This window comes from Hibiscus syriacus, unplaced genomic scaffold (genome assembly GCF_006381635.1).
Source record: "Hibiscus syriacus cultivar Baekdansim isolate YM2019G1 unplaced genomic scaffold, ASM638163v2 tig00110890_pilon, whole genome shotgun sequence".
NCBI lineage: Eukaryota > Viridiplantae > Streptophyta > Magnoliopsida > Malvales > Malvaceae > Hibiscus > Hibiscus syriacus.
The window spans coordinates 10,540,149-10,551,244 of record NW_024062900.1 but is presented as its reverse complement, the minus strand read 5'-3'; positions in this window follow the sequence as shown (position 1 = coordinate 10,551,244).

Here is an 11,096-nt window from a genome sequence, read left to right as displayed (position 1 = left end):
TGAAGTCCATGTAGAGGCTATGATTTTGATATTTAAGATATGATAAGTGAGTAGAAATGAGTTTAAGTATGTATATAAGAGTTAAGAATATGATAGGGGATGAAATATGAAGTGTTTAAGTAAAATTGGAGTGATTTTCGGGCTTGAATATGAATTATGGGCTGGTGTGTATTGGTACATATTCAACATGTACCGATCATCAAGGGTAAATTTTCAAAAGAAAATGTTCAAAGTGTACTGATGCGCATGAAGTGTATCGATACACCCCTTAAAATGAAAACATCGAATGTAATTTGTGTATCGATACACATGTTATAGGATGTGCCGATACACTATAGAGTGTACCGATACCTACCTTAAATAAAAGATGAAGGTAGTCTTTCTTTTAGTTTAAGAAATGAAAGATTAGAGTTTGCCAAGTGGAATGTTGATATGTATTTTATACGTGTGATTGCGTAGATATCAATCGAGAGCAATGTCCGGACAAGGTGTCAAGTATCAGTCATCAAGAAGAGATAAGGATTTGGTATTGACTTGTGAGGCCAGGTGAGTACTAGTTATTATGTATAAGATGTTTTATGGAAATAAGACTTGTGATGAGTCTATTTCCACTATTAGATTGCATGAGTTCATCAATGCAATTGTCACATTGATATGATTTCTTTGTGGGCATGGATACATGCATATGGTTATATATTAAGTATGTGAATATTAATCATGAGAGTACATGTTTATATAATAAAAGTTAAGTGTCCATGATATGTGTGTTATGTGATATATGCGAACATACGATAATATGATATAAGTTAAGTTATGTGATACTAAACTATGAAGCTATATGAAAAGGTTGTATGAGCATGTAAAATAAGTCATAAAATCTCGAATCATATAAATTAGTAAATGACTTATATGATAACATCAAAAAGAATATGAGTTAAGTGATTATAAACAGGTAGATATATGTTTAGATGAAGATATGATAACAAGACATAAATTACATGAGTTAATTTTAGATGAAACTAGTATAATAGACTTATGGTATTAAAGGAAAAGTGAGGGAATGCTTTAGAGAACAAAAATAGAAATCATAAAATAATGAATTATGAGACTATATGAGAATAAATATATAAATTAGGGGACATGAAGGTAGATGATAATATGAAACTATAGGATAAGCCTTGTAGGAAGGTTGTATATATTTAAAGGAGTTTATGATATAGGAGTTATAAAATAAAGTACTATAAAATCCTATGAGAAGGTTATAGGTATTATATGTTTTGAACAGGGAAATGACATAAGATATAGACAGGTGGAATTATTATGTGATATAAGTATATGACATTACTATATGGAATTTTATGAAAGAATATATATATATATATATATATATATATATATATATATATATATATATGACTACATATGTGAGTTTATATGGTATTGATAGGACATATAAGATTATATGTCGGTATGATGATATGAGAAAGTGAATCAAGTTCAATGATATTGAATTATCTGAATATAAGAGATTAAATTATAAACTATATGAAAAGATATAAGTCATAGGATATGACATGTTTATAGGAACACATGAGACGTATTATAAGCCATGTGACATATGAATATGAAATCATATGAGAATTGACATGAACTACGTGATTACATGTATATGTGAATGAAGCTAAGAGCTTATATGAATATGTGATATGTTTACATATGTGAAAGGATATAAAAAGATAATGCCCATGTTATGTGTCTTGTGACCTATGGGTATAGTTGTCATGCCAAGAGTTGAGGGTCTAAGCGGTCCTTCGGAACATATATGTATCCTTTGGAACATTTATGAGGTCCTTTGAGACATAGACTTGGCTCTTGGAATATGTATATGATTCCTAAGGAATTTTCTATGTGTTCAGGGACATCTTATATGGGACTTCGGTGCATTTCTACGTGGCACTTCGGTGTAATTCTACGTGGCACTTTGGTGCATTTATACGAGCTGTGGTGACAGCATTAGTGCACGACCTCTATAGACTCACATATCTATAGTTCTCACATGTGTACATAGGCTAATAAAGAAGATAATAAATAAGAACCTTGTAAGATATTATGTGCTTTATTTGTAATTTTATGGTGTGAAGTGATATATGTGATATGATGATGTGTATATAACTTGGTTAAGAAGAATAGATACAAGAACATATGACTAAAAGATAAAGAACGAAAATAAGACTTTTAAAGAGAATAAATAAATCCATTTGATATGATGCTATGTGTAATCATGGTGAAATGATATACTTGTTTGTGATGTGTATATTATTAGATACAAGAGCATGTGAATAAGAGATATACATGATAATAATAATAAGAATTGTGAGATGATATGAATATGTCTGTATTGATGTTCTGATATATAATATGTGTTATATTTTAATATGGATTGCATGAAATGTACATTGTAGGAAATAATAATGAGATTTTATATTTAAGTTTATTTATGCCTCACTAAGTCATCGACTTAGTGTGTGAGTGTTTCACACGTAGGTTCCGGAAAGCTAGAAGAAAAGCTAAGAGGGCAAGACATGTCAGTATCTCCTTTACGAAGTTCAGATCAGAAAGTATTTAGAAATCTATGTATATTGTTATATTAATTGTAGTTGGCATGTACTAAAAGAACTGTATTGAATATGCTCTGGTGGGTTTTGTAAGACTAAACGTTTTAGTTAATGAAAATCATTCACTTTCTCAAATTTTGGATTTAGATTTTAACCAATTTGTTAAGAAAATGTTTTGAAAAGTTAATGTGACACCTTGGACTCGGATCCGGGTTGGATACGGGTTGAGGGTGTTACAGTTTTTACGAGTTACTCTTGAATTTTCTCAATCTTACCAACACGTGCTAGTATCTCATTCATCGCTTTGGATCTTTTTACAGACACACTTTAGGTAATCTTCCAAAAACTTCTCTTTTAATTTCCTTTTCTTTGAGTGGTGTATCCAATGTTTGTTCCTTTTTTATGAGATATCTCTTATTAGTGAATGTAATGAAAAAAGAAATGAAAAAAATAATGCGAAATGTGCAAGAATGCATGATGCATGAAATGTTCGAGGCATTGATCCAATAATGTGTCTGTTATTATAAATAATCCTTATTGGGGGACAAAAGTGTTATTTCTTAAGAGACAAAAAACATTTTAAAGGTATATTCTTCTAGACCCCGAACAACTTCTGACAGGTTGATTCATCTTCCACCTTCTTCTGTTACCGATTGAATACCATGTCGAACTGCTCTGGCTTCTCTGGCAAGTGTTGAGCTATTTTTTGTACATGTTCCAAGAAGTCTCGAATGACTGCATCTTTGGCTTTCATCTTTTACTGAACTTGTTCTCAATAAAAATACTGTTGGAGCCCTCCATTAAAAGGAATTATCTGAAGTTCACCTTCTTGCTTCTGGAATTCGTCCACAATGACCTTCAGTTTCAGCTATCACTTTGCCATCCTATTCTTGTTATCTTTGAAAAGACTCTTCAAGTAAGTAACCTTTTTCTCGTCTTGCCCATGCAACTTTTGTCAACCCATTTTGGAAAAGTTGACTTTTGTTGTACTCGATGGTGGGCACCATGTCTTCTTAATTGAATGTGACACATAATTGCCTTGCAGATAGTCGGACCTCTGCATTTTTCATCTCTTGTATTATAACCCATTTGTCCATTAATGCAAATTATTTATGTTTGACGAACACATTTTTGTGGATCAATACCTCTTTTGAATGATGCAAATGATGAAAATAAAATGAAAGAGAACAAAAATGAAAATTGTTAGTGAGGAAAGGATAAGAATCAAAACAATAATGAAAATAAAAAGTCCTACCCCACATGATATCTACCCCACATGCTTATTGTTCCTACCCGGACATGATCTATATCCCACATATTAATTTTAAACCAGTCTTAACCGCATAAATTTCTAGTTCACATGCTTTGAACAGAATATAAAGCATGAAATAATCTCAAAGTAGCATAGGGTTTAAAATGAGGTTTTGGGGTGGCTCGAATTTCCTGTAGTCTCCCAGTTTAGGTTCTAAAGAAAGGTACCCGAGTTCTCCTTGCTGGTGCCTCTTTATGCTTGCCAGACACTTGGTCCTAAGCCCATTACAAGCTTATATGGACTAAGTTAAACTCGAGGGGATACGTTCCCTTATGCCCATAGAGAGAATAAATTCACACAAAGACATAAGCTATATGAATCCCGAAGGTTACTTGCTATGCCCATACGGAGAATAAATTTCCACTAAGGTGTCGTTTTTAACCCCACTCAAAAGGGTTTGGAGCTCGAGTATAGAGCCAGAGATGAAAACTTTTTCAAAAATCTGAAATCATTGAAAAACGCCAGTACAACTATTTACTTGAAAAATAACCAAAGGTAAATAATAAGAATAGAATAAATAAATTAGAATTTAAATTTATTATTTTCACTTCAAAAGACAACCGAAAATTAATTCTGGCCTGACTTACTTACTTGATCCCTAGCAGAGTCGCCAAGCTGTCAGAACCGTCTTTCGGGTGGACCTGGAATTGGGCTTCGACTTGAAATAATGGGTTAGAGTCGCCACCGATAATTTAAAAAATAGTTAGGAGGATCGGACACTATCTTACCTGATCTACGTTTTACCAGAAATGTATCGGGTTCTGGAGTCGGATTCAGTCAATAAAGGATTAACACCCTTGTACTGCCCTTTTGGTACCAATTAATTTGTCAGTTGTCTTAATTGCAAAAATTTAAATTTAAATTGAAATTTAAAAATTCAATTCGAATAGTTACCTTTGATCGATTGAAATTACCCTTAAAATGTCAAAAAGGTTAGATTGAAAAATAAATATAAAATAAATTGAAGAGGGGAAAAAATAAATAAATAAATTGGGAAAATAACAAAAAAAGTTAAGAAAAAAAATGAAGAAAAATGAAGAAAAATGTTTAGGCTTTCAAAAAAATAAAAGAGCATAAATATAAACTAAAATATCAAAAATAGAAATTTAAGGGTCTAAACTGGTATTAATATAAACTAAAATGACTAAACAATAATTACAAAATAAATCAGAAACCAAATCACAAATATCAAATAATATAGGCACCATAAATGAAAATGACCCATAACTAATATTTACAAACTAAAATAAAATAAATAAGAAATATGGAGGACTAAATAAAAATTAAACCATATACAAAGAAGTGATTAAAATGTAAACATAATAAAATTTGAAATCCAAATCAGCATACATAGGAATCAAATTTACTAACCAAATCTTAAAGATTACAAAAGGTAAAGCCCATAGCATGCGAATAACCCCTAATGAAGACATGTGGGTCTATTCCCTTTGATCTTTGTTGTTTCCACGTTTGGATATAATCCATGGGTTAAAAAACCCAAACTTCATTCTACCTTTTTAAACAAAAATATAGAGATTTCATCTCTAAAAAAAGTCTGTTCGTGCCAGGGTTAAAGGGAGGGTGAGATCGTCCGTCGCTTACCTTGGCTATCTATTCATGGTCGTGGATCGGCACAGATGAAGGGTCAAAATGGTTTCTCTGAACCCCAAACCCTTAAAATACCTTTAAATATCTAGAGCCAAAATCACTCACCCTAGATCTAAAAGTTTAATGAGGTTACCTTCAAAGGCTCGAAAATCCTTCTTATTCCGATGAAAGAAGCGCGGTGCTCTCTCCAGAAAAGGGAAGGCTTCGATATTATTATTTTTTACTCTTCTCCTCTTTTTGGGTTTTTTTGCTATTTTTCTAATTGTATTTTTTTCTATGTTTCTCCTATGTATTTCCTTTTTCAAAATGCATGGATTTATAAGCTAGGAAAATCCCCATTTTCGGTTTGTTTTAGAGTCCTATTTGACTCAAAATTTCTTTTGATGTTTTTGGCATAATCCTCACCGAAGATTTCGGGATATGGAGATGCAGCTGGAATGGGTAGTCTCCAACAGTTGAAGGTGCGGCGGCGGAGAGTTAGGGTTTGAAACCCTAACTTGCTTCGGGTAAAGGTTTTAGGCTGGTTCGGGTCTTGAACCGGTCTCGGGTCGGGTTCCATATGGATCCAGGCTGCCATTTGCACTTGTGTTTGGGTCGGAAGAAAATTAGTACCCACAAATATGTGTGGATTTTAATATTTAGATTTGAAAAATATAAATAATAAATCTATAAATATTTAAATTCGAACCATCATCTTTATATTTACATAATCTTTTAGATAAGGTAGAGATTATATATATATATATTCATTTAAAATAAATTTAAGGTTTAAATCTTAGCATATTCGTCTATTTTTGTTAGTTCGAAACTCGTATCTCATTTATAAAAATAAAAATAAAAAATAAAAATTGAAGTTTATGGCATAGGTTTACTAAAGTGGACGGGTAGATGATTTATTAAAATCCAAAAGGAAGCTAAGGAATGAGGGAGACCAAACATCCACTGTCGAGACGTTTCTTTGCCCGGCTACGGAGAGTGTAAATAGTACACCTGAGTGTAACTAGTCTCGAAAAATTAAGTGTTTATCATCCTTGAATCAGATGCAACACTAAGTTGTAGAGTCGCCACCAATCGTTTAATGTGGTGAGATTGGTCACCAAAATTGTATAATATCTTAATAAAATTTCTGAGAATAATTTAAAATAATACAACCAGGAGGTATGCTTACTAGAAAAATGAGTTCGGGAGACGATATCGTATAGGGAAGGATTAGCACCCCCACAACACCCAAAAATTGGTACCGGTGTTTATTAATTAGTGTCTTTGCAATAAATTATAAATTTGTATTTAATTTTAAATTTATACAAACATAGAAATATCATTTCACAACAATAATTATTTTAAATAACATCTTAATTAATTAAGGATATATTTAATATTCTATTGTATGAAATAATATAACTTATACACACATATAAAAAATATGATTAAAAATATGCTATTATTTGCAAATTATTTCACACTTTAGGTATTAAAAGCATATATAAAATAATAATATATATAAAAAATTTAAGATGTTAAAGTAGGGTGACTAAATTATAAAATAATAAAACTATAGTCTCTAATTCAAAATATTATAAACTATAAGTGCTAATAATATAATTTAACCATATATAATTATATGGGATTATAATATAAATAATTAAAAATAGTAAGGATTAAATACATAATTTTACCCTAAATATATAAACATACAAATAAAGAATAAAATAAAATAACTAAAATATGAAAATAACATTGAAATGTGCAAAACCTGATTTCAGTGACTAAAATGGACGAATTATAAAATTAGAGGGACCACACGTGTAATTTACCTATGCAAAAATTACAAAGACACCCTCCCCCAAAACGATGCCTTATAGGAAAGGGTATAAATGCCCAAATTCGACCCTTAAGGGCCTTACCCTTCTCATTTTTCTCTTTTTTTCTCTCTCTAAACGAGAGAATTCTCTCGCTTCTCTCTAAAACATCCCACCGACGGGATGGCCGACCACCAGTCGACAGTCGTTCATCGTCGCCCGCTGCCTTGTGGACGAAAAATACTAAACTACACAAAAATCCTCGCCAGTTTTCTCTCAACTCGAATCCGGTCTCCCTTTTTGCTAAAACCCAAAAAAACTTCCTAGATCTAAAAGAATAACTTCGAACAAAGGGTTTTCTGATGACTCTTTCGGGCTCTAATGATGACAAGGTACGCTCGTTTTCCTTTTCTTCTTTTCTTTTTCATTGCTGGGTTGTTTGGTTCTTAATGTTTTGGTGTATGGATGCTTGTTGTTGTGTATCTCTCCTTGTCTCTGTATGTTTGCTGCTTACAGGAATGACTTTTATAGGCCCCAAAGATCGATGTAATAATGGTTTCTTTGGTGAGTCACTGGACCTACGGTGGTGACTCACCATAGACCAGTGAGTTGTGTGGCTCTCGTGCTACTTATGGAGCCTTCTACTGATTCTGTAGAGGCGTGGAATCGTCTGGTTGGAGCAGTTGGAGGCGGTGGCCGGAATAGGCCCTAGGGTGTAATGAAACGCTAGGGCTTCTGCTGGACAATTGTGAACCTTTGGATCTCCTTTGATCATGCGATGGAGAGCTGCTCGCAGCTGGAGAAGCTGGTGGAGACCCTAGCTGTTGATTCTGGGCTACTTGGGCCGGTCTTGGGTTATTGGGCTTCGATTGATCTGGGCCTGAGTCTAGACCTGGCTCGGGTTTGATTATAACTGAGCCTAATTTTCTTTGTAATTTAGGCCTTCGGGTCTTTGTAAATAATAATAATATTATATATATATATATATATATATATATATATATATATATATATATATATATATATATATATATATATAATATAACAATAATGACGTCACTCGAACGAAAACAACTGTCGGTAACTGTACTCTTTGTTTATTTTTGTGTAAACAAGAATAAAGTAAAGATAAAAAAGACAGAGTTTTCATCGAGTGATCTTCATGTTTTGATGGAAAATTCATTTCACTACTCTTTCGTAGAAATTGAATTTTGATCTACTCATGCTCATGCTTCACTACTCTTCCTTGAAGGCTAAATTTGCATTACTCCACTACTCTTCTATGAAGGTTAAATTAACTGAGAAGAATCTGTTTCACTACTCTTCCGTGAAGATCAAATTTGAGGTTGGCTTGAATTACTTCACTACTATTCCGTGAAGGTTGGATTGATCGACTTCGCTACTCTTCCGTGAAGGTTGGATTGATCGACTTCACTACTCTTCCGGGAAGGTTGAAAAATGACTTTAGAAAGAATTTGTTTCACTATTCTTTCGTGAAGATCTTACGAATGGCCCTAAGGACATATCATTTTGCTCGAGAGATTGACAAATGACCCAAAGGATTTACAAATTACCCGAAGGTTTTACAAATTACCCGGATGCTTTACAAATAACCTGAAGGCTTTACGAATTCATGGGAAATAATTTACTGGTAAGAAACTTCTTACTTTTCAAAAATTTCATTTTCGAGAAGGATTAATGAGAAACTTTGAAAACTGTTTTCTCATTTTTCAAGACAACTTGTTGGTTGGGCATGTCCCAAAATTAATGCTTTTTCTGTATGGATTGCGTTCATCAATTCTTCAGATGTTTGAATTTCCAAACATGATTCCTGTATTTGAGATTTGAATTTTACCTTCCATTTGTAAGGTATTTTATCCCTGCATCTTCATGTGAGAAATGTATTTATGCAAATGATGTTCTTATGAATGTATGAATGTATCAATCTTCATTTGACTCCAAAGTTAGATCTTCTTTCACTTGATCATTCTTTTCCAGGATTCACTTTAGTCATCAGTGTAACAACTTCTACTATTTTGCATTTCTGAGGAGCTATCTGATCAACTTATGTTTTCTTTGTGCCTTCTTTGTCTCCATTCAAAGTCTTAGAAGAACTGTTTCATTTATGGAACTTTTTCCACACTCAAAATTATGACCTTATTGCCCCATTTTGTTACTGATAAAACCAGCTTTCTTTGCCTACACTTGTGTAGAAATCCAATAAAACTTTCATCTTTGAAAAGAGAATCTATCACCCTGTAATAATGTAGATATAAATATACCAAACTTTAGTAGAGATTAATTAGAAGAGAAACGTATGTTCTGATTTGACTCTTGAAACACATCACAAGAAATATTTTAGCACAATTTATTTCATGTATCCACATACAATCAGATCTCGAACAAAACCATTCATATCGAGATGTTTAACAATAACTTATTGTTCAATATTAGTTGGCTCCACTAGTTTCTTGTTGTAAAAATTCCAACACCTTTTCGTGGAAAAAAATCTTCATCATTTTATTTTCTTCTGAATCTTGGAGTTTTAAGACAAACTTCATCTTGAGTCAACCACATGATCGTAACATTGGTTCAGAACCATAATCATTGGTTTGTAAAACATTTGACAACACATTCATCCTTTCTTGTGTCTTCTGCCTAGATTTATCAAACAGGGAACTCTTTACGTGTTGTTCAAATCTCTTTTATGATGTCACAATGATACTTTAGTAAGAATACAAGTAGGATCATATAAGGGAACATTTGACAACACATTTATTCTTTCTTGTGGCTTTTGCAGGGATAATGTAATCGCATAGTAAACAAAACAGTGATGTATGGTCAACTCTACTGTCATTGCTTCACCATTTTCATTCTTCATACCTTTCTATTTCATTGGAAATATTTTCTCAAATTAATGATCTTTCCCTGATAAGGCTTTTAGCTTGCCCCAATATTTGCCTTCAAAATGCCCCACATGGATTTCTGACTGACATGGGCCTTCAGATGCCCCAATATTCCAAATTGTAAGGCTTACTTTCAATGTCTGTTTAATTTGAATCTCATGATCCTCACGAGGTTCAACTTTGATAATGCTCCATTGTGGGTACTCGTAGCTCTATTCGTGCTAAATCTCTTAATCTTAAATATTCTCATCCCAGTGTTACTAAACAACAGTGTTGTCAAGTAATCTTAAGAAGTGATTAATCCTTCTGACAAAATGTCTGAGATGTGTGCCCCTTCCATACGAGGTGATCATCTTCTTCTTGACTGGTTGTTACAAAGGGAATGTTATAAATCCAATTTTTCAAACTTTTTTGGTCTCTTGGGCTATTTGCTTTCAAGAATGTAAAGTGCTTCATTATTCTGACCTTACTCATTTTTCTCCAATAGAGGTAGAATAGACATCAACTTGCTTCAAGAACCTTTCTCATTTAACATTGTCTTGTTTAAAAATATTTTTCCTCCTTTCTTTATCAAAGAATGAAAAAATTTTGTAAAATATTGTCCCTTATAGGTTCACAATAGAATCAAATCATAAGCATGCATTCAAAGAATATCAAAAGAATCAACAACTTTTACTATTTCAGAGTTATAGTTCTTTGACAAGTATCAAGATTGAGAGGTTAGTTTCAGGTTGGCTTCCCTATTTTTCTATGGTTTTAACTTTTTGAAGATGTCATTTCTCTATCTTTTTTTGTGAACATTGTCACATGCCTCACTTTCTTGACTTGGTATTTTAACCGGATTTGTACAAAATGA